The sequence below is a fragment of the Pygocentrus nattereri genome, chromosome 26 (assembly GCF_015220715.1).
Source record: "Pygocentrus nattereri isolate fPygNat1 chromosome 26, fPygNat1.pri, whole genome shotgun sequence".
Lineage (NCBI taxonomy): Eukaryota > Metazoa > Chordata > Actinopteri > Characiformes > Serrasalmidae > Pygocentrus > Pygocentrus nattereri.
The window spans coordinates 13,760,280-13,785,000 of record NC_051236.1 but is presented as its reverse complement, the minus strand read 5'-3'; the positions used below and the strand labels follow the sequence as shown (position 1 = coordinate 13,785,000).

General features: G+C 39.0%; 1 protein-coding gene across 1 annotated transcript in view; it reads right to left on the bottom strand.

Moving 5' to 3' along the window:
* Positions 1-14,747, bottom strand: part of si:dkey-238f9.1 (chemokine-like protein TAFA-2) — a 131,987-nt gene extending 117,240 nt beyond the window's left edge. The window contains exon 1 of the mRNA XM_017697766.2: positions 14,191-14,747. The gene's annotated coding sequence lies outside the window, so the exon portion shown is untranslated. The remainder of the gene's footprint in view (positions 1-14,190) is intronic.
* Positions 14,748-24,721: the final 9,974 nt, after the last annotated feature.

Here is a 24,721-nt window from a genome sequence, read left to right as displayed (position 1 = left end):
CGATAACTGCAGAAAAGCAGACTTGGTCAGTAATCCGATCAACGTGCTTACATGTACTTGAGTAATCAGATAATGGGAAACTCTGGGTTTGCTGCAACCGGCCAATAAACTCACAGAAGAAGACGTGATGTTAACGTAAAGTCAAATTCATGCTGCCACTTTTTTTTAAAACATCACCTGAAAATACAAACATATAGCATCTAATGTTAGAGGATCAAGAACATTTAATCTATCATTTCATCAATCATGTAGTTAGTTTGTTCAGCGTCTCTGTTTTTGCTGTGTTTTACAGCAACACTGCTTGCTCATTTTCAATATGGCGGTCTGTTTCACACATGTGCAGATGAGAAATCCAAAAGAAATCCAAATAAAAGTTTACATGCACTGAGGAACCTGATTACTGAGCTAAAATCCAGCTCTATTTATCAGATTTCTTAATCTGATTTCTAGACCTTATTCGATCTAAGAAATCAGAGTATTCTGTTCAGAGTATGCACACTTACTGCATCCTGGAGCGTATTTGAGCTTTCTAGTTGGGTTTGGAAGAAGGGGGAAATGAAACATTATTTAAGTGATTAATAATGATGTAATCAAAACTCAGAAGATCCTTTTGAGGCAGATGGAAGTGACTACAGTTCAATCAAAAATGACAGAAAAACAAGAACTTTGCCTTTTAAATAGTAAGAATCATGCTTTACCTGACCAGGGACATGAAGGTAAACAGTTCATTTTGATTTCAGGTTGACTAAATGACTGAACCAAACAAATTGAAAAGACCAAGAAAACTGGACTGGAAGGTATTAAAGCCTCGACGAGATTTGGTTTTGAAGAAGATTCGAATTTTGTCAAGTCTTGTCATGCTTCTCTTTGTCCTCACTAGAATTCAACTAGTCACAGCCTTAGACTTGGTATTTGTTACCTTAAATGTGTAAAACAGACAGAAAGTATAATGCATTTAAAATCACCCTGACCTGTTAACAGTTTTTCAGTAAGGGAGAAAGAGAGCACCTGACGAGGGCACCTGAAATTAACTCTGCTAGCGTTTGTTCACAGACATTGTCATCTCTGTGCTTTTTGCCAGACGTCTTCACTGGGGACGTAATTGTAGTGCCCTTTACAGTGTCTAATTTACTGCGTAACTACATCTTTGCCTCGCAAAGTGAGCTCCAGTGTGCTGACCAACTTAGACCTCATCCTGTCTGATTCTCTGAGAGGAGCAAGAGTTGCAGTCCTGTACTCCTTTAAAAATTAGATGACTTCATCTCATTAAAAAAGTTCAATCTCACATCTTTGTGTTTTTCTTGGACCCTTTAGTGGACTTGAAGGAATTCACACAATTACGTGCAATGAAAACTCCACTCTGTGCTCCCTCAAACTGAAGATCTTGGATTGCACATTTTGTCACACAATGTTTTCTGCCTACTCTGTGCTGTCAGATTGCCCTAAAGGGAGAATAAAGGATGATTAATACAAAGTTTTACTGCCACATAGTCAAGTATCTAGCTTTAAGGTTTCCCTGCTCAAACTATATGAAATAAAACAGGCCTGGCATGAAAAAATCTAAAACTCGTATGGAATGATCAAATTAAACACCATATTTCTTCTTGTACATATTTTTGAAAAACACTATGAGAAATAATCTGAAATTTATATTCATTCTTGTCACACCAGTTTCTTCTATTTGCAAGTGCACTGTTGCCTATTCAGTCATTTTATGAAGCGTTGCATGCTTTATATGTTATATATACACAACTGTATTTCAGAGCAAACCCATAAAAGTAAATGCCTTTTCTACGTTATGGTGAATAATGTAGAATTATGGTGGATCTAATTCTGCAGCAGGTCTTACAGACAATTAGACAGCGAGGCTCAAGTTCCTCGTACCTCTGAATCCTAACGATGGAATTTGCCGGATACAGGGTGAGAAAGGGAGCAATATTTTCTTACAAAGCTCTGCTGAATGGAGAAGGCTTATGGTAATATGGCTTGCTCTTTTGAGTGGCATATTGAAAATAGGTCCGGAGGGAGTGAAATAGAGTGGTGAGAGAGAAATCCGCCCCCAAGCAATTTCACTGTGTGTTTACACAGCGATTCACAACAATGCCACATAAACTCAGCCTGATGGCCCCCGAGGCAGCAAGGCCATAAGCGGATGGGCCAGTGAGGTGGACAACAGAGGAGCTAAGAGTGACAATGGCGTAATTCTATTGTACATGTTCCTGCTGTCTACACAATCATTACATCAAGCATGGGATATTGTGCAAAAGATAGAGAAAGTGCAAAAGGTGAAGAGAAAAGTAATAGAAAAAAGGTGATTGGCCTCTAACTCACAGCCTTACAGCCAAATCCACCATAACTTACGCTGCTAGTTGCTATTTCTTGGGTCCTTTTCTTCAACCCTTGAACATGAGGCTCACGATTCGGCTGTTAATCTTACTACGTATGACAGTAACTGCAGTGGTTATTTACTAAAAATAAGAGTGAATTAGTGTACTAATATGTAAATTTTATAGTTATAAGAATGAGGAACTAAAAGGCGGGCCCATGTAGGGGTCCTTAGACTTCAATTGGTTAATGTGGGTATAATTTTTGGGAGTAATTTGACACAGGAACCAAAAGGCTGAGCTTAGTTTAACATTCAGGAGCCTCAGTTCCATGCTGGTTTATCATAAGAGGCCAGTTGCAGACAGGCCAGTGAAACAACAATGGAGTTAAAGGAGAATTTCACAGATTTTTCAAAAATCCCATACAAGTAAAAAAATTAAATAAAGTTCTTCAGAGTGGCTTGCTGTGAAGTGTTTCATTCTAGAGTAAATTCCAGAGTGAGAAAATGTTCCAGTGCTGGTGATAGGAACCAGATATCTGAAGATTTGAATGCCTCTAAAAGCTCTGTCGCTGAAAGCTATTACATCAAATGGTTACAAGTACACTTCCTGATGCCTGATACAGTGAGTGTGGTAATCCAATCATAATCAGATTTCTGCAGTTATCTGATTATTCATATGGTCATGTAAACAGCATACTTTGATTTCTTAAAACAGAGTAAGGTCTAGAAATCTGATGAAAAGAGTCTGAATCTAAAGAGAGCTGGAATTTAGCTCAGTAATCCGATTTCTCAGTGCATGTGAACTCTTACTTTGATTTCTCAGTCTACACATGTGTGGAACAGACTGCAGTACTGGAAACCAACTGCATGCTTAATGAAATAAAGGACTTCAACATTTTTCATCTTCTAGATGATGTATATTCAGTTTCAGGTAAAGTGGTGATGTTTAAAAAAAAAGTAGCAGCATGAAGTCTTCTTTAAGTATACTGGTCGTTTGCAAAACAGAAATCCGATTACTGCCTGACTTATGTAGACCTGGAGTTTCCCTTCATATGATTATTCAAGTGCATGTAAATGACAATACTGACAAAGTCTGATTTTCTGCAGTTATCAGATTATTAAGTTCCCGTAAACGCACTCATTGTTTCACTGTAGATCTGACAAAAGGTTTTGGCCCAGTAAGTATCTTTTAACCATAAACATTCATGGCAGAGAGGTACAGGTGTACATGCAACATTACACAAAAACTCAGAAGATACTCAGGGTTTTTGAATGATCCAAATGATTTGTTTACATTTTAAATACTGAACAGCAGAATTTTGGTGACTATACTGTAATGTGTATATTGTTCTCTTTTTGTGCAACAATCCACAACAATGCTATTAACATATAGACTGATGGGTACTGGGGTTGCAAGGCCATAAGCCGACAGGCCAGTGAGGTGGACGACAGAGCATAACACTAATGTATATGTACTTGCTGCCTACACAATCTTATTGGACATTGTGCAATAGACAGAGAAAGTACAAAAGGGAGGCACAGAGGTGGAGGAGAAGAAAAAGAACAAGAAAAAATTTTGATTCAGTTTAATCTCAGAGGAGCACACTACACCGAGAGTTGGGGTGTCTCTCACTCCCATGAAAGAGAGGCAGGGCTACTGGAGGCTCCCAGGCAGCCAATTTGCTTGTTTATTGTCTTGGTGTTTTGTCTCGGTTACAGTTCATTGCGGCCTCCCTCCACTCTGGCACGCTCTTTTAAATGGCATCTATAAAACATGGTGCCTCGCCCACCAACTCTCTGTCTTCCTCTTCCTCTCTCTATCACCTCTCTCACCCTCTCTCTCTATATATCTCTTTCTGGGTCTGCTTCTCACTCCTCCTATCTTTCTGGTATTATGTCTCTGTGGAAGAGCATCTACTCCCAGAGCTTCCACTAACAAAGCCATCCTGCTCGCAGAGAAATCCAATCACATGTTGAGCCGGATTTCATGGCTTGTTTGCCAAAGTTAGAACCACACTTGGTTTCTGACGAAAGGAAAGTTCTCTTGTCCAGTTAGCTTTCACACTGCTCTGTTACAAGGGACTCTACATGGAGGCACAATCATGAGATACTCCATATCACCACTATCTCTAAATGGCACTGTACAACTAGAAAAATTTATCATCTATCATCTGATAATGAAAATGGTGGTTCAGTTAAACAGCAAATTCAGAAAGAAAGATTGTACGAATGCATGTCATCATAATACCCATGGTCTGATATATCAGTAAACCAGATTCTTTTCAATTATGCCTCTTAAACTGTTAAAAACTACATATATATATTTGTAAAAACACAGTAAAACGTTTGGCAGTAAAGTTGCTAGACCAAAAAACTACACAATATACTTTGTATATTAATATATAAATGCGATTACAGTAAAACTCCATTAAAATTACAGTAAAACTGTAAAATTGTTATTTCTGTGAGCGTAATTATAGTGACTTTCATTTCAAAATTCTTTAATCCAGTTTTGTACCCTCTCTTCAGGTAAGACTCCTTATTTTGTATGATGCTGCTAATACATGCACTCTTGAATTCCTGATGTCTACTCAAGCAGACCTGTTTCAGCTATACAGGTAATTGGCAGATTTTGTTGGTGTGTTAAGACAATGGTTCTCAAAATGGTCCTAAGTGACCCCCATATAATCCACATTTTTGCTCCAACCCAACTCACAATACATAGAAAAAAATGTGGACTGTCTGGGGGTCCCTGAGAACCATTGTATAAAGAGAGCTAAAATCACCAACCTGTGCTGGAAACTCGCCCTCCAAGACTGCACCTTGCCACCGCTGCCTTAGAAACATGCTCCACTGGGATGTTTGTTGTTATTGAAGCTGTCATTTTAATGATATTGATCTGTTATTTCACCAAATAATTGCTCAGTAATTGCAAAATTAAGGCATTTACTAATGTAGCAATTAGCTGTAACACTAATTCAGTGGTGACTGTGTTGTCATTTGATTTCTCCAGTGAAAGCTCAGGACATGCAAAACATAGACAGGAATTTTATCACATTAGCATCATTTGGATTTTGTATTTAATGGATTAGCTGTCATCTGTAAAGTCTAAGAATGAAGCAATAAATAATCCTATAACTAGGGCTGGCTGATAAAATGATAATAATAATTATCACAATATAACTTTTCCTCGATAGAGTGGTAGGAAGAAAGTGGTAAGAAAGGTTCGATAGGAGAGGGTGCATTACTGAGTTTTTGACATGATTAGAAAAGGAGGGGGCGATGAGTTAAAAGGTTTCGCCAAATATACTTTAGCAATGTCTGAAACGTTGACTTATACATTCCCTGTTTGAGTGGAGCGACCGGCGATCTGTTCTCCTGTGACCAAGTGTGAGTGATGAGAGATGAGAGGTGAAGCTGTGTTGACCTACAGTGAACTCACCTCTTTATGTACATCCTAAGAAGCTTTAGCAGCGTTAAATCACAACTACAGTGCCGTCAAAAAGTCTTATTTAAGTGTTAGCGTGTTCCCAAGCAATGAAAGTGAAAGAAAGTAGAATGTTTATGACAGTTATAGTTACAGCCCTGATTTAAACTAAAGTAAACTGAAGACATTGTGAGGCATTGGAGAGTGGGAGAGCGCTTTCTTTACAAGCTAGCTGTTTTTAGCAGCAGGCTAACTTGAAGCAGTGCTCCGTCACTTGCACAACATGGCAAACTGATAATACTGTAGATCAAACAAGAAACAAATGCACCGCTTTTAGTTTAAACTTACCTGAAAGGAGGACTCTGTTTGACTGATGTTAAATATATTTCGGTTCAGCCCTCAGACTACTACAAAGAAATCCAGATGTCTGCTAGTTGGTGTTTGAGTACTGTGATATGCTATAATATAATATAATATTAATATAATAATATAATTTTGCAAAAAAGGTTTATCAGGAGCGCCCTCTAGCACCTGTCAAACCAAGAAGGTATTACTGACTTGCAATTCTACTCAATAGAAATTCTCAGGTCATTATTACATCTCTAACCTGAGAGACATCTTCTTTGACGAAGCAAAATAACAGAAGCTATATCGCCCCCAGCACTTCTTGTATCAGGACCACATGTATTATAGTAGCATTATAAAGCACATTTTGCGCATTTTGACAACATGTCAGTACATCAACTTATTTGCATAATCAAAGGAATCAAGAACTAATCAACTTTGTTTTCAACTGCAGCCCTAATCCTGTGTGAAAAATGCTTCAATAAACCAGGGCAAATCAAACAAACCCCAGTTTGGTGTACAGCTAAGTGTCAAAACCCTAAGAGCCAGTTGGAAAAATATATAACACATCATGCTGATAACATAAGGCTCTGATTTAACATTCAATAATTGAGCAATCAGCAATGAAGTTTAAGAGATTTTCTGCATAAGTATATAAAGCAATAACTGTATCTCAGTATGAAGACCACTCATCTGCCTCTCAATGAAACTCCTCTTAAGGAGAACAGCTTGCATTCTTTGTTTTGTTAAGCACCACAACAGTCAACACTCTAGCAGTCATCTTCAGAAATGTATGTAAAATTTTTTGAAGAGCTAAAACCTTGCCCAGTATTGTTCGCAATCCAATATATCGGTCAGCCTCCAGCTGTGATTCAGGCTAGCTAAAACTGTCGGGCTGCCATAAAGCTTCATCTGCTTTGAAAGGCAAGAGCTAGCATGTCGCCTCACTCTGCCGCTCTCATCCAGATGGCTCACGCTGCTGTATTCAAGCGCATATTGTGATGTTGGGGGAGCCGCTGTTGTTGTTTGTTCCACGCTGAGAAAAGGATAAGCCCCCGCTCTTATGAGCTGTCACGGCTCGTGCAATTGGCAGCCGCTACACCCGCCAGGTCCGGACATGTTATTTAGGGTTGTGCAACATCCATCGTTAAGTGTAACACAATAAACACTGCGGATGCCGTTTGCAGACTCCAAGCTGCACACCTCTTCAAGGTGTTGTCCAAATGCTTCAGGATCTGAGATGATGACTTCAGATCAGCAAGAGGTTCTTTTCTGTAATGCAGTAAAAATTCAGAGGTGAGTGTCCCCTGGATCAGCGATTTACCATTTTACTCACAATCTTACAGCCAGCTAACTTGTCCTACTAGTGGCTGATGAGGTAACAGTTTTAGAGCTTCTGATTACAGTCCTTGAAACCTGGGATTACTTTTCAGTTAAGGGTGGGCAATACGGCAAAAATATATCAACACTACATCACTTGCTATACATAATATGCTGATTTTTTTAGGTTTAACAGGTTGGAACAGACAAAATGCACCAGCAAACTAGCAGAGCCACATTCAATCCCTTAAAATCCCAGGTTTATTACACACTAAGGCTTATTATTCAGTAACTACAGGGACTTCAATGCAAAGTGGCTGAGCTATTGTGTAGTTATAGTATATATACACTATATTTCCAAAAGTATTCGCTCGTCTGCCTTCACACACATGAAATTGAGTGGCACCCATTCTTAATCCATAGAGTTTAATATTATGTAGGCCCACCCTTTGCTGCTATAACAGCTTCAACTCTTCTGGGAAGGCTTTCCACAAAGGTTAAGAGTGTTATGGGAAATTCTGATCATTCTTCCAGAAGTGCATTTGTGAGTTCAGACACTGATGTTGGAAGAGAAGGCCTGGCTCGTAGTCTCTGCTCTAATTCATCCCAAAGGTGTTCTGTCCGGTTGAGGTCAGAACTCTGCGCAGGCCAGTCAAATTCTTCCACACCAAACTCGCTTATCCATGTCTTTATGGATCTTGCTTTGTGCAGTGGTGCACAGTCATGTTGAAACAGGAAGGGGCCATCCCCAAACTGTTCCCACAAAGTTGGGAGCATGAAATCGCCAAAATCTCTTGGTCTGCTGAACATGAAGTTGGCCACATGAAGTTTGGAGGACTGTTGCGATTGACTCTGCAGAGGCTGTGCATCAGCCTCCACTGACCCTGCGCTGCCATTTTACGGTGCCTACCACTTTGTGGCTGAGTTGCTGTCGTTCCCAATCACTTCCAATTTGTTATAATACCGCAGACAGTTGAGTCTGGACTATTTAGCAGCGAAGGAAATTTCACAACTGGACTTGCACAGGTGGCATCCTATCACGGTACCACGCTGGAATTCACTGAGCTCCTGAGAGCAACCCATTCTTTCACTAATGTTTGTAGAAGCCGTCTGCATGCCTAGGTGCTTGGTTTTATACACCTGTGGCCATGGAAGTGATTGGAACATCTGAATTCAGTTATATGGATGGGTGAGTGAATACTTTTGGAAATATAGTGTGTGTTAAAAAATAAATAAATAACTTTGGGCCTGCCAGTGGACACTGGCCATTTAAGGGGTTAAAGAAGGCTATGAAAAATGTGTAATGGACTGACATCCAATCAACTACTTATTGCTATGCAGTTTATACCGTTACCTTACACTGGTAGCTGTTGATTACAGGTTCTCTATAAATAGTCTAAATTTGTAAAATAGTAAATTTGTTTTTTGGAGATGCAGTGCTACAATGCTGTAGTGCAGTGAAGCAATGTCAAATCCATTAATATGCTCAGAAACACATACTGTGACATAATTAATCATAATGAGAATAACTAATCTGTCAGAACTGTTGCACTGGTTAAACATCCTGAGTGGGGGATGGGGGGTGTACTGAGATATCATGCCTGTGTGTGTTATGGTGTACATTTTAGGACCACCGCTTCAGGTTTCAGACAAGACAACCTAAGGTCTCAGGTCTTGTACACATGGACAAAAAAGCTCTCTAGTGTCCTATTAAATGTTAGGAATCATCACATAACTGTTGCTATTATTGCTGTTATCATTGTTTTAATTATTGCTGTATGTATAAATAAAATTCTCTGAGGAAAGAGAAATAAAAGGTGAAGCAAAGAAAAGGAAGTACCCACCCCCATCCTAGCTTAACCGATTTCCACACAGTTAACTGAATTAGAGTTGCTGTCACAGGCACAGGCTCACCTCTAGTCAATACTATGAAGTATTCAGTGCGTAACCTGTGAGTGAAGAACTAAAATGTGTTTTCTGCACAGGGGTCCTTATGTTTTAAGGGGTTAATATTGGTGTATATAACACTGGAAACAAAAAGATGATCTTGGATCACCACTCAGAAGCAACCTCCCCTCCAAGCTGGTTTAGCAGCGCTGTGTGTGACGTCAATGTGAAAATGCAAGCATCTCATCTGAGTATGGAGGGTTTTCTTTTTCCTTTGCAACAGCAATCGCTCTCATGTGGTGCTTACAGATCCAAAACTGTGCCGGCTGCACTGATTTCAATTTGACACAGCAACGGTTCAAATCAGAGAGAGGCCGAGCCATAGTTTGGAGGCTCAAAGACAAAGGCAAATCCATCCAGCTTTGGTCTCGCGCACTGACACAAGCATGCAAAGCAATATCCCTGAATTACCGCCCCTCAAATTCAATAGTGGGCTAAAGGGTAAGGACACCAGTGCTCTGCTGTTCCGCTAAAAACAAAACAAGCTGGATGTGCCTCTCGCACCTCCGCTTCGTCTCCTCTCACCTCTGCAATAAATCATCTGCCATCTCATGCATGTAAAGTAATCCTAGGCTACGCTCGCTGCAAGCCAAAGTTGCCCTGAGCTTTGATCCAAAATCTGCCTACACAATGAAAGCTAGCCCAAAATGGAGAAACAACGAAGCTGAACAACTAAAGCTAGCAAAGCGACTGCAGCAACCAACTCCAACAACACCTGTTCAAAGGAAGTTTAAATTAGCATGTGTCACACTGTAATGCCAGATGTGAGTCATGTGCAGGCACTTGTTCCAAACACTAGCACACACACACATTCACAGAGTAGAATCAAACGTGTGGACGCGCTCCATCTGCAAATGCACCACTCATTAGTCTTTTCCAAATGAACCTGGATTTAAAAGCAAATGTTAAGTCTTGTTTCATTACCAGTGTAAATGGCTGTAAAAAGTCACTTGTCATCTCATTACCGTTAACGGCAGCCGCATTGACCTGTCTTGGCAGGCCGTTAGAAGAGGTCCTCCCATGTATTACCCTGCCATATATCTACCCAGCACTTTACGTATCCTGAGGTTTCACCGTCTCACTCAGCTCCTAAACTTGGCTGTGGCTGAGAAATAGGCTATCACGCAGGAGTTAATGGGTTCCGCTTATCTTGAAAAAGACTGAAAGCACCACCATTAAACAGAACTTGCACGTTTAGCACAATAACTACACATGAGACATGGATTAACCCCTTAAATAGCATGCTTATTGTTATGTATTCATTCCAAGACTTATTGTTAATTAATTAATTGCTATGAATGATGAAGTAACTAATTTGCGAGTTAAATAATTATAATAGTGAGGAATTCAAATGTAGGCCTACAGAAAAGTCCCTTAGATTCTAAGGGGTTCATTTTAATATTTGTTTATTCAAAAACAGCATCATCATGCCCAGATTCATAACTCACTGTTGTGACAAAACTTTGTATCTTCTAATCAACGATCAGGCATAACATTATGACCTTGTTTCTAAAATCATTGTCCATTTTATCAGCTCCAGTTACTACATAGCTGCACTTTGTAGTTCTACAATTACAGACTGTACAAGTACAGACTTTGTTTTCCCCTTTTACCCTGTCCTTCAGTGGTCAGGACCCCCATGGACCCTCACAGAGCAAGCAGGTACTATTTGGGCAGTGGATCATTCTCAGCACTGTAGTAACACTGATATGGTGGTGGTGTGTTAGTGTGTGCTGTGCTGGTCTGAGTTTTTAAAAACTGTGTCCATTCACTGTCCACTCTATTAGACACTCCTACCTTGTCAGTCCACCTTACACAACACACACTAACACACTATCACCACATCAGTGTTACTGTAGGGCTGAGAATGATCCACCTCCCAAATAGCACATGCTCTGTGGGGGTCCGGACCACTGAAGAACAGGGTAAAAGGTGGCTAACAAAGTATGCAGAGAAACAGATGGAAGTATTAGTTGATTATAAATGCCATGCTAGTAACTGTGATTTAACTGTCTTCTCTTATTCATTATATATATATATATTACAAGCCAAAATTGACCTTGATCTTGCTTCCTAGCTATGTTTACTATGTAATCTCACACAATTGTCTCAGTTACAGAGAATCATGTGTATTCAGGTACCGCTTACATGTTTTGTTGTAAAAATAAAGCAAAAGAGTCATTCTGCTCACATATACGCTAAAAACATAAACAAAATTAACAAATATTACTCACCACTGCCATCTAAACATTACAGCTCAAAGTCCCATGATGTGTCTCCACGAATGCTTTTACTACTTTATTACTCTTATTACTACTTTATTTTACTCTTATTTTTCACATTTATTTGCCTCAAGCCACCACACTCAATTCACATTTTGTTTGCTGTGGTAAAATCTAGTGCACAATGTGATAACTGTGATCATCTCAAACAACTGCAATTAGGCGATTATGTGATCATTGGGAAAGGCCCATTGCTGTGAGAACTTGACTGCATTCAGCTACAACAGCATTAGTGAAATCAGGTACGGATGTGGGATGATTAGTTCTGAATCCAAAGTTATTGAAAGGGGCTCCATCACTCTCACTCTAGAGAACACAGTTCCACAGTTCTAGAGTTCCACAGCCTTGCTTAAAGGGTTCTCTGCATGGTGAATTGGTTATTCAGATTGTTGGAAGAATGTGTTGTATGTGATTCTATATAGAACCTTTTTGATAATGGTTCCATACAGCACCAAAAAGGGTTCTGCTGAAAAACTCCTGTAGAATCATCTTTTTTAAAAGGGGGGGCGTATTGAGCATGGTGATCTTATGTTCATGTGCAGCTGTTCCAGAACGTCACATCCTATCAACAATGCTTTTCTACAGAGATTATACAAGTTGTGTATGCGCAATGGGAGCATCTTGAAGTAGCTAAATTCGCTCTTTAGAAGTGAATATAACGAAATTTGATGCCTGGGCATATAATCTACTTTTACATGTGATTAGAAAAAAACATACAAGGCAAGGAAATGACATTTTCAGGACATATACAAATTATATAGCACAATGGTTATTAGACTGGTTACTATCCCATGAAGTCCTAACTTCAGTCACTATTTAATAGCACAACAGTGGAAACAGTCTGGACTGGTACAAAGCATATTTGAGTGTTTGTTCTGAGATGCCCACTGAAACCCTGCTCAATGTTCCACTGTATTGTCCAAAAAAGAGAAAGAAAAGAAAGAATCCTGTGGCGGCCTTTTGCTCTAAGCCGTCAGCAATTCCCACAAATAACACGGCACAATAAAATCATCGGCCAGCAGGGCCCACAGGCGTTTTCAAGGGCTGCTGACGGCGATCTATAAAACACTGTAATGGGTCACTTGTCACGGGGTGTGAAAGAGAAGATGTACGGCACCTTTCCCCCCGCTGTCTCGGGACCGCAATTAATCAAGGGCGAATAGTATCAGCGCCGTAAGGTTATTCCCGCTGCTCTTCCACCGGATGAAACAAGATGATGGCACTAATTGCGGAAAAAAAAACAGCTGACCACACAAGAGGCGCGGAAAAAAAGGAAGATGAAGGGCAGATGAAAGCACGGAGGATGGGGGGTAAGAGCAGGGGAAGGAGTGTGTGGAGCAAGGGAAGCCATGGCTGATCCTTCTGACAAGATTAAAGCAGACCTTTCCTTCTCCACACTCCTTTTTGTGTTTTTTCTTTCTTTTGCACAATTAATGTAGCACCTTGGTCAGCAGTGTTTGGACATAACTGTGATTAAATGTGGTTATAACTGGTGCTGAGTTCTAGCAATAATTAGAGCCATTTGTCCTTTAATGAAGATCCACCAAAGTGATACCTGATAGTCTGTGACTGTTCAGAGAATCCATTCCTGGTTACTGTGAATATGTTATGGCACCCACAGCTATTAGGGGTGTTAGGCATAAAGTAGTCAGATACAGAGAGCAGCACTGAAGAACTAGCAGAGGTTTCCTTCTACACCATTTTAGACAAAGCTTTGAGTGTTCCAGCTGGTGTTTTCATCAACAATAACAGTCCAAACACTGCCTCCACTTTCATCAGCATCCTAATTCCTGTGGCCTCTCTAATCACTGCCAACCTCATCATCATCATTGTCGTTGTCGTTCTCTCAGCATTGACAGCAATCTCCACAGTCCTCCACTGAGCCAGCAATGTGCAGTAAGTGTGAAATGCAGCTGTATAATATCTGCTCTGATAGAGGAGCTGTACTCGTCATAGTTGGAAGTGGTAATGCACACACCTCAGTGCTGCCTCCTGCACTAATGAACTGCATTCAGAATCAGCTCCCAGAATGTTCACTGTGCTCCACCGCAGTAGACTCAAACACATCATGCTAAATATCTACTCTACTGAAAATAAAACAGCACAGACCGGCATGCATTTCACTCTGGTCTAGTGCTGGGTTAGCTGCTCACCCAGCATGGTCATCCTGGATGACCAGAATACCAGCATCCAGCACACAACACATGCTGGGTGTTCTCGCAGGGTGAACATTTCTGTGTAATTTCAACCCAGTAGAACTCACTAAAGTGTGCATTATATATATATATATATATATATATATATATATATATATATATATATATATATGTGTGTGTGTGTGTGTGTGTGTGTGTATTATATCTATCTACACACACACACACACACACACACACACACACACACACACATATATATATATATATATATATATATATATATATATATATATATATGTTATACATTGGTCTCTGCTAGCTAGACTCGCACCCAATACACGCATCTCAAATTCTCTCAAGTCGCCTGGTGCACGTGCGTGTGCTTACCTGTCGCTGAGCTGTTAGCAGAGCCGCGAAGATAAGCCTCTCATTTGCGCTCCATTGTGAGAATCAAAAGCTCCGGCCGTGTCAAAGGCTCATCACCATCTCCACTGCGAGACAACGTTCCCGAGAAAAGCATCACCTGCGAAGAAAAGCGCCTCTTTCTCTGGTTTGGTCCGATTCACTTCTTCCTCTTCTTTTCCCTCTTCCTCTGTGGACCCGGCAGCCGCACGCGCCAGCCCAAGTGCCGCGCTCGTGCCTCGCCAAAGTTGCAGCGCGGGCGCGCGCCGCCTCCGAAAACTTCCCGGGGCGGAGGAGGAGGAGGAGGTGGACGCGGAGAGTTTGACGGAAGAGCAGAGCGGAGGAGAGGAGAGGGCTCTTCAGTCCTAGTTAGGGCACTCGGCTTTCCCTCAAAATTCCTTATCCATTACCGGGAGCGCAAGCTGACCGAGTCCTGTAGGCGGAGGTGCGCGAGAACAGACGGCCGGAGCAGAAGGAGAAGGAGGAGGAGCAGACAGGAGGGAGTTTCTCCACTTGTCTTCTCTGAAAGATTCAGCACTTTGAGCGTGTGCACGAGCTACGGGCAGAAAAGCGAGACGGCGGCTGATGAGTGGATAAATGGCGACACCTGCTGGCAGTCCTGGGAGCTGCATGTATTAAATGGTGAGGCATGGTGGGCCTGTAGTGCAGGTTTGGGCAAAATGATTTGAAAACGTAGTGATGGCTGAATGCTGAATGCACTTCAATGTATTCAGTAATGGATTCCATTACAATGCATAAAAAAGGAACGAATTCTGAATACACTTAGAATATATCATGATAAGCTCATGGGACTTTTTCATCTTTCTTGCTGTTAATGGTTGCTATTTTTGTTCCGGTAATTCTTTCCTTAATGTGTCTCATGAGAAATTCACTTTTCAAGTTCTGAAATTCTTAACATTTTTGTCTCCTGCTTGAGTCCAATGCTTCCCTCGTAACCACCCTGCCAGGAGTTTGATCAATCCCTAAAAAGAGCTCAGTAATGCTGAGATAAACAGCTGGCTCATCACTTTGATTTATCAGTCTGCTCAGGCTTTAGCAGAGCTCGGTAACACTGAGATTAATAACTGATCACATATATTTATCAGTCTACTCAGGTTTTAGCAGAGCTCAGTAATACTGAGATTAATAACTGATTATAATATTGATTTATCAGCATACTCAGGCTTTTTCAGAGCTCAGTAACATAGAAATGAATAACTGATCACATTGATTTATCAGTCTACTCAGGCTTTAGCAGAGCTCAGTAACACTGAGATTCTTAACTCATCATCACCATTATTTATCAGTCTACTGCCATGTGCTGATTTTTCATATAGTTAATAAACAAGGATTGACGATGTTTCTTTTGAAGACTGTATGTTTTTTAGTTGGTAAGTATTCTAAAAGTATTCTCCTATTCTGAATACTGCTTTTACACAGTCTTACTCTGAGTGAATACAGCTGCTTAATGTAATAATACTGTGTTCTGAATGTATATTCTCAATACTCATGGACTGTTACATCTAAAGGCCCACTGCTCTGGATGATATAGCATGTTCCCTGCTCCTAGCAAACCTAATTAAATTAATCAACTTCTTACTGAGTGGGTATGTTAAAGCACTGGCAGCACTAAAATATGCAGGGCAGGGGGCATCAAAGACCAGAGTTAGGAAACAAGTATAATAAAAAAAAAAAATAATAATATTTTCAGTGTATTTATTTTATTCTGCAACACACTTAATGAACTGAGCAGGATACAGAAAAGTAGTACACTATCAATTACATACATTACAATCTAATATTCATAATTGATGCTAAAATGTCTAATACCTGTAGCCAGTTTTCCATTTCGCAAAGATTGCTACTCTTAACTTAGGCTAATTCTTAGCTTATGTACAAACAGCATGAAAACAATGAAAATTCTTTACAGTTATGTTCTTTCAAACAGAGTAAGAGTGATTATATTTAAACTTTATCTATTGAACCATGTGGGGTTAAATAGCATTATTCTTTAAACAAGATTACTTTTACTTTTTTAATACATAGGGATTGTTTATATAACTCAAGTTTAAATAAGCTTAATAAGAACCATACACATTTCTCCTGGCATCGCATGGAATTCACATTTTCACTATGTGGTTTAAATGGATGAATAGTCCTTTTCTTTAAGAGAATTCAGTGAAAAATGCTTAACTCAATTTTCCATTCTCCCCAGAGTCAGTAAAGATGTGATGTCCAAATTGTACTTCTTTTGTTTAGTGCTAGAAGTCAATAGTCACCCAAGTCTTTTCTGTAAATATATCCCCAAAACCTCTCTCAAGCCACTCAAATCACATTTAAGTCTTCACTATGGTTCCTCAGACATTGGATGTGGTTTAGGTCACAGTATGACTTAAAGTAATCTACAAACAATGGACACAACTTCACCAACTCCAACTTTTGGGGCTGTAATTACTGAAAAGCTGAATATTGCCCATTGACTGTTCTAAAATTTGTGAGCAATGTTAGCCTCATAGTTCCAGCACTAAACTACAGAAGCAAAATTTGGACACCAAACATGTCAAACGACTACAAATGAAAACTTGTATAATTTCACCCCCCCCACACACCAAAACCATCTCTTTAATCTTATCTGTTGTATATTGCCTATAACAAAAAAAGAAAATTATTTTGAATTCCCTTTCACACTGTTACAATTAAAAGCTGTCTTGTTTTTACAGTGTGTGTGTACATGTCATCAAATCGCTAACATCAACAACAACAACAAAAAAAGAACTTCCAACATTTCCAATATTAAAACCATGAAATCAGCACAGTCAAAAATGATAAGCTTTGGTGTAAAGCCACTCCAAGTGCAGCTGAAATGTGTGGGCTACACATTATATGTGAGCCAAAATTATTCACCCTTTCACAGGTTGCAACACATTGTTCATTAACATTAGAGAAATGAAAAATGTCCTGACATCTGTCCAGCATCTTCATTACAAGGAAGGCACAATGTTCTGTTATTTTTCTCGCTGCTGGGCCCTCTCTTCACCCAGACACAGACCATTAGCTCTCGCTCTAAAAAGGTTTCCATTTTGGTAATATCATTACATCTCTCAGCCTCTGCCTTTTTACCTCCATAAGGCAAAGATAGGGGAATAATCAATAGGGCCTGAGATTGCTCGAGTGCACTGATGGTATACGGAAGCATTCACCTTTAATGACCAGGGGAAATTAGTGTTCTGGCATTATAAACTATATCATTCTCTCATTCTCCACAGCCAGGCTGGAAGAAATCAACATTCATACTCACTTGAGGGTTAGGCTGCTTTAGTTAAAAATGCACAAAGTTTTAGAATTAGACTGTCTGCAGTGCTTTCATTTGAATGCAGAACATGCTTCCATTTCATTGCACTGCAATCTAAGTAAACCATTGGCCTTGTTAGCACTTATTGGTTGATCTTCAGTCACAAGATAGTCTACCACTGTCTCCCATGTGTAGACCCCTTCTAAACACTAGAATGGTCTCAGATCAGCTCTTTAGTGCACCTTCTAACATTGTGACCCTTTACTTAATATAACCTCGCTCAGGTCTTATGGGGCATTGCTGGAAGATGAATGAGCGGAGAAGCTCTAATCTGGGGCAAATCTGTCCTGATTTACCAATGATGGATGATTGTCTGTGTCATTACATTATGTAACCCTTGCTCTAAAGGTGCTTCATCTTCACCTGCCAGACTGTGATCTGTACAAAAATGGATGGCCACGCACCCAGACATAACCCTTAGGACATAGCAGTTCTGGATAGGACGGATGAAACTGGAATGATTCTGGAGCAGCTTTCAGTATGTTTCCTGCAATTTCCCAAGATGCCACACATTTACAGTAGCCTATCTGAGGCTATATAAAACATTTACAGTGGCGTATCTGAGGCTTTACTGCTCATTTAGAGTAGCCTATGTAAGGCTACATTACATATTTACAGCAACCTATCTGAGGCTATACTATATGTATACAGTAACTTATCTGAGGCTATATTGCACATTTACATTAACCTAACTGAGGCTATACTACACATTTACAGTAGCCTATCTGAGGCAATACTACATATTTACAGTAACCTCTAACTCTGCATTACATATTTACAGTAACCTATCTTAAGCTGTACTACATGTTTACAGTAAATAATTTGAGGCTATACTACACATACACAGTAACCTATCTGAGTCTACATAAAACATTTATAGTAGTGTATCTGAGGCTATAGTGTTAATTTACAGTAGCCTAAGTAAAGTTACATTACACATTTACAGTAGCCTATCTGAGGCTGTGCTACACATTTACAATAACCACTATAAGATTTCATTACACATTTACAATGACCTATCTGAGGCAATACTACACATTTACAGTAGCCTCTAAGCCTACATTACACATTTACAGTAACTTATCTTAGGCTATACTACACATTTACAGCAGCTTCTGTGAGGTTATATTACACATTGACAGTGACCTCTATAAGGCTACATCACACATTAACAGTAGCGTGTCTGAGGCTATGCTACACGTATGCTACACAGTAACTTCTATAAGGCGACATCAAACATTAACAGTAGCGTGTCTGAGGCTATGCTACACGTTTACAGTAACTTCTATAAGGCTATATCACATATTAACAGTAGCGTGTCTGAGGCTACGCTACACATTTACAGTGACTTCTATAAGGCAACATCACACTTTAACAGTAGCGTGTCTGAGGCTACGCTACACATTTACAGTAGCCTATGTAAGCCTATATTACACATTTTCAGTAATTCTGCATGCCAGCAGTAAACTTTTACAGTAACCTGTTCAAGGCTATACTGTACTTTTACAGTAACCCATGTGAGGCTATACCTCACATTTTCTCACATAATCTATGCAGATGTTGCTTTACTATGTGACAAGTTAAAATAAAATGCAATCATTATTCTTCTGGTCTCTTGTGTGACTTTGATGTCAAAAGTCATCACTGCTAGGCAGTGGACCATTAACAACACCTACTGTCTGTAAACATTAGCGCTTAGAATAGGGTAGCATAAAATAACAGGTCCTGCACATAACCCCAGTGTCCTCCAGATGAACCCACACCTGTCTGTTCCACATTGAAGATGGCTTGACATGGACTGAAAAAAGTGGTTTAAGAGAGAGAGGAGGAGGAAAGAGAGCGTAATGGCCTCTAGGCAGAACTATATCAATTATTTAGTAAGGGTTATATTTAATGGCCATATAAAGCAACAGGTCTCTCTCTCTCTCTCTCTCTCTCTCTCTCTCTCTCTCTCATCACACACACACACACACACACACACACACACACACACACACACACACACACATATCCACATGCAGACATGTAATTAACACATGCCATATATTATTAATTCCTTATTATTATTATTACTATTATTATTATTATTATTATTATTATTATTATTATGGCACATATGTGAACTGTACAGTGCCTATAATTTGTGTAAATAAAGCAAAATAATTGTACAATAAAAAATACCATTTTCTTTTACAATAAAAAATAAATTTAATAAAGCAAAAACAACAAAAACATTATAGTTTTCCTCTGAAAGGAGAAGAAATTAAAAACATTCACTGATGGGCAACACGGACAAATCCAGTACTTGAGTGGAAGATAAAAAGAAAAGTTGTTTATTTATATTTATTAAATAAAGTACTTGATTTTAAATGGATTCAAGTATCAACAGCAAAAGTATTGTGAGATATTTAACAGTTCATAATTTCTCATCTAGTGACTTCAGCTTAGAAAATGCAGAAAATTGTACTCCCCTCTCATTTAAAACACCACACACACTGTTACAGCATTTTCTTTCATTTTCACAGCTTGTCAGAGGTGCCTGGGCCTGGTTACAGTTACTAAGCTATGAATGGACAATCAGTATTTAGAGGAGTGATTTACTGAAAGGTGCACTATTATTGGTTAATTTTTTTTACTGTAATGTCTGGGGCATGAAGACAGGTTACATAGATGGAGTGGCTTTATTATTATCTTCATAATCCAACTCTCACTGTCATAACAGAAAGAAAACCTGGTTTAAATATGGAGTCTTAATGAGTTCAGGATCAACTGCAGATGTGAAAGTGGAGTGTGAGTGGGTGGAGCCAGGGAGACATCATGACATTTGCAAAAGTGCATCATGTTCTTTGAGATATTGTGGAAAAGTTCTTTGTACATCACAATCTTCCAGAAAGTAGTGGAGTGAAAAGTAAGATATTGCAGTATGGAATGAAGTGGAGAGAAAGTAAAAGTATCTAAACATCTAAACTACAGATACTTAACAGGATTCATAATTACATGGAAAATGTAAACAGAGTGGCTTGATGTGAAATGCTCTAATGTAGAGAAACATACAGGATTAGGAATGTTCACAGTGGAACCAGAAGTCCAAAGAGGTCACTGAAGGCCCCCTCACAGAAAGTTTTTACACAAAATTATTATGTACATGCTGTCTGATGACTGAGACACTGTGTTTCAGTAGTTTTGAGGTATTGGCCTAAAATGTATTTATATATATCAATGAATTTAATTGTAATTTATTATGTAGCCATGTAGTCCCCAAAGAAAATGTTTTGTTTTTTTACATTAAATTTACTGTTATTATATATCAAAATTCACACAAATAAACATACACACACACACACACACATTTTCCAAGCTGTTTATCCTTCTGGGTCATGGGGGTGCTGGAGCCTATCCTAGCAGTCATAGGGTGGAAGGTAGGACACACACACTGGAACAGTCACCAGTCCATCGCAGGGTGTAATGAAGTACATGTGTATTTATTAAAAATAAATGTGTATTTAAAATGTATATTAATGTTTTGTTGTCTGTTAACTCACATAAGGTGATATAGATCTGTACAGTTTCTAAAAGTCCTATGTTTTTCTCTGCTGCTATGAGAATCACTTGCAGTATCTTAGAACAGCCAGTGGATGTCAGTGTTTAATTTGACAGAGAGAGTTTGGCTGTCTTGTGTCATGAAAGCAGCCATATACAATAAGTTCTTGTGGAAGGCTGAAACATGCTTGTCAGATGGCTCAACATACAGGCCTGCATTAATATAGCAGTATAATTGGTAGAGGCTGAGACCTGTGAAAAAATACCCTATCAAAAAGATGGCAGTTCAATTTAGAACAGCTATATGACACTGATTGCCTCTGCTGCATATGTAATGAACCAGTTTAGCATACTGTAATTGGGCATGTGGCAAATGGCAAGTGTATCATGATGATCAGGATATGATAATATGCCTGACTGGTGCAGCACTCACTGTAATTACAAACTCTACATTAATCATACTAATAGTAGTACATCATCTTGAGGAACCATATTGTAAAGGTGGAAGATGCTGAAGGGGGTTGACTGAACCATGGAAAGCTAATGGCTGTTGAGGATTCATTTCTTCAGTCCAATAGATAAGGTTCTCCATGTTTTCATAACCCAGCAAGAGCCATTGAAGCCTAAACTAATAGAGTGAATTAAAAAGTGCTTGTACTAATGAGTAAGCTATGAGGTGCTCTCTGCTCTACTGAGTCATTCTAGGCGGCCTGTGCTGGGGTGTTTGCTAGGCAACAACATGTAAATGATACTTAAGAGCATCTCTGCAATGATAATCATAATAACGTTGTCACTCCAAGGTTATTGTTTTTAAGTGCCTGTTCAGAGAAATGGTTATTGAATGACATCTGCAGCGTCATTAAAAAATCCTTAACTCAAGAGCACTTCAGTTTATCTCTTGTGCACTGGCCCCCTCTTCTGGTGGGAAATATATATTATGGTTTTGAAGGCCCCAACTGCAGGCTAGCAACACCTATAGCCCTGTGCCATACAGTAGATTTCATCAATAGATAAAGATACATTTTTTATTGGTTTGCTTTCACCCTTTAACACACTAGATCTGGAAGGAATTGCTATATGGCTACAGTACAATATGTAGCTTTTATATGAGAATATTCTCATAGAGAATAGAGAATATTCATAGAAAATAAGACCTTGTGTAAAAGAGTCCCCCTCAGTACCATAGCTCCACTGCATCTAACATCACTCTCCAATGCTAGCTTTTGCATAAGCTCATCTGAAGGATTAACCTTTGTCGCTAAAACCTTTCATTATTAGACATGACAGTGCTTTAATGTCAAGTGGCTAAATCATTTCCCTAGTTTGATTCATGTTGACATGGTTTCTAGTTGTTGTTGTTTTTTTTCTTTTAATTGGCCGTCATGCATATTCTAATTAAAATCTTCCATCAGGTTACTTAGCAAGCAGACATGATGCTCACAGGTGAGTGAATACTGTTGAAAAGTCTTAATGCTATAGGCTTTCTGTGTTAGGAAAACATTTAAAAGTCCCTAAGTAAATTTACACATCAATGTATTACAGTATTGTTTTGTCTTTAATGTGTATTACTGTAACTGGAGATTAGAACAATGTACATTGCAGTAGAACCACTACAGGGAACAAATTGCAGTATATGTTTCACCTAACATGATGGATCCCTTTCATTGTTCCAGAGTGAAACTATATTTAAAAATGACTTTTATTAATCTTATTAGAATTATGACCAACTTCATAATTTGCCCAGTGCTACTCTAAGAGCTACATTATATGAAGTAGACCATTACAAAACTATCAAACATGAATAACTACTTACTGTTGTATGGTACTGTCTAGTGTTTTCATTTAATTGAAAACATTTTATATTTTTTACAGCTACATGTTTACTGATGCAAAGTGGAGGTGAATCTAGTGCAAAGTACAAGTTTCAGCTAATGCTACAGTCGATTAGCTGGTTAGCTAGCAAAAAATATTCAGTTTTATCTCAATAAAGTTGATGGGTCTAACCTAGCCATGGCACTGAAAAGGTTTTGGCTAGGCCCCTGATTATCACATGCACACGGGATAAAGGAAATGATGCAGAATTAGTGATGTTTCTCAAGGAGAGTTATGCAGTGCAAATGTATAAAATGTTTAAATGGCTGACTTTACATAACAAAAAGTAGATATTTATCACTCAGAGAGAGCCAGTTATACCACCTTCATATGTATGTATGTAATGGTAGTCAACTGCATCAAATGCAATGGCAGGTAAACAAAACTAGACAAGGTTGAAGTTGGCTACTTATTTAGGCTCTTATTCAATTTTTCTCATTCCACCTTAAATGCTGCTGTAGAGATGACAGTTCGCCTGGTATCAAATCAAATCAAATTTATTTGTATAGCGCTTTTTACAACGGATGTTGTCACAAGGCAGATTTACAGGATTTCAGAAAAGACAAAGTCTCTCCTCCTCTGGTCAAACTACCTACAAGTGATTATACTACTAATATTAATAGCAGTAGTATTGGTAGTAGGAATAGCTAGGAGTCCATGAGAATATCAGTGTAGGGTGGGCAGCTAGTCTAAGGCAGGTGGCGGCAGCTGGGGCGTTGGTAACAGTGGGTAACAGGAGGGCTCAGCAGTCGGTTGTCCTTCAGTGTCCAGCCAGACATATGGGTGATTGTATACTCTGAAAGAAAGCAGGAAGATGGAATTAGGCCTGTCACGATAACAACATTTTCAGAACGATATATTGTCCCAGAAATTATTGCGATAAACGATAATATTGTCATTTTAAAGTGCCATTATAGATTTTTTTCTTGCTTCTGGGCTCCCCAAAGGAGCTTTAAGACAATGTGCCACAATAATAATATAGTAGCATAATAATATAATTACACCATTTTAACGTGAAATGAACTTTTTTATTATTAAGAACAGACATTTGGCTTCCAATATGAAAATATTTTAATATCCCAAATAAATAAAACAAATAAAATACAACCACACTTGGGCTCTGTGGATTCTGAGAAAATTGCACAAAATATTAAACAGACCTTTATAACAAAATAAACTCTTTAACAAAAAGTGCAAAAGAATGGCATTGCAACATTAAGTAACAACATAAATATTAAAGTAACATTTACATTAATTCAACTTTTTTAAACTCTGAACATAACACAAAGGTACTTGGAGTCTCTCTTATCTGATCATATATGTATATGCTATAAATCACAGTTATACGAATCACAAATTCACAAAAAGTTTATAAATGTTTGCTTTTCGACCGGATTTAATGGCAGCATCTCTTTGGCTATATCGCGAGTTACACTATCTGTGAGTGTGCGCCATTTTGCGCTATCGCGTTTGTATTTACACTGCCGAGCAAAGGCATCCGTAATAGCCACCTGACGGGAAGACCCCTCTCCAGCTCGGGAAGACCCCTCTCCAGCTGAAATTTTTGTTTTCAGCTCGGAAAACTGGGCTGGATGGTTGTGCTTTAAATGTGACCTCAGGTTAGTTGTATTGTCAGCTTTCGTTGACACCGTTTTGAAACAAAGTCGACATACCGGCTCATTCACATTGATGGATTTTCCACGCTCATTTGGCTTAAAGCCAAAATACTCCCACACCGGAGCCGTCGAATGT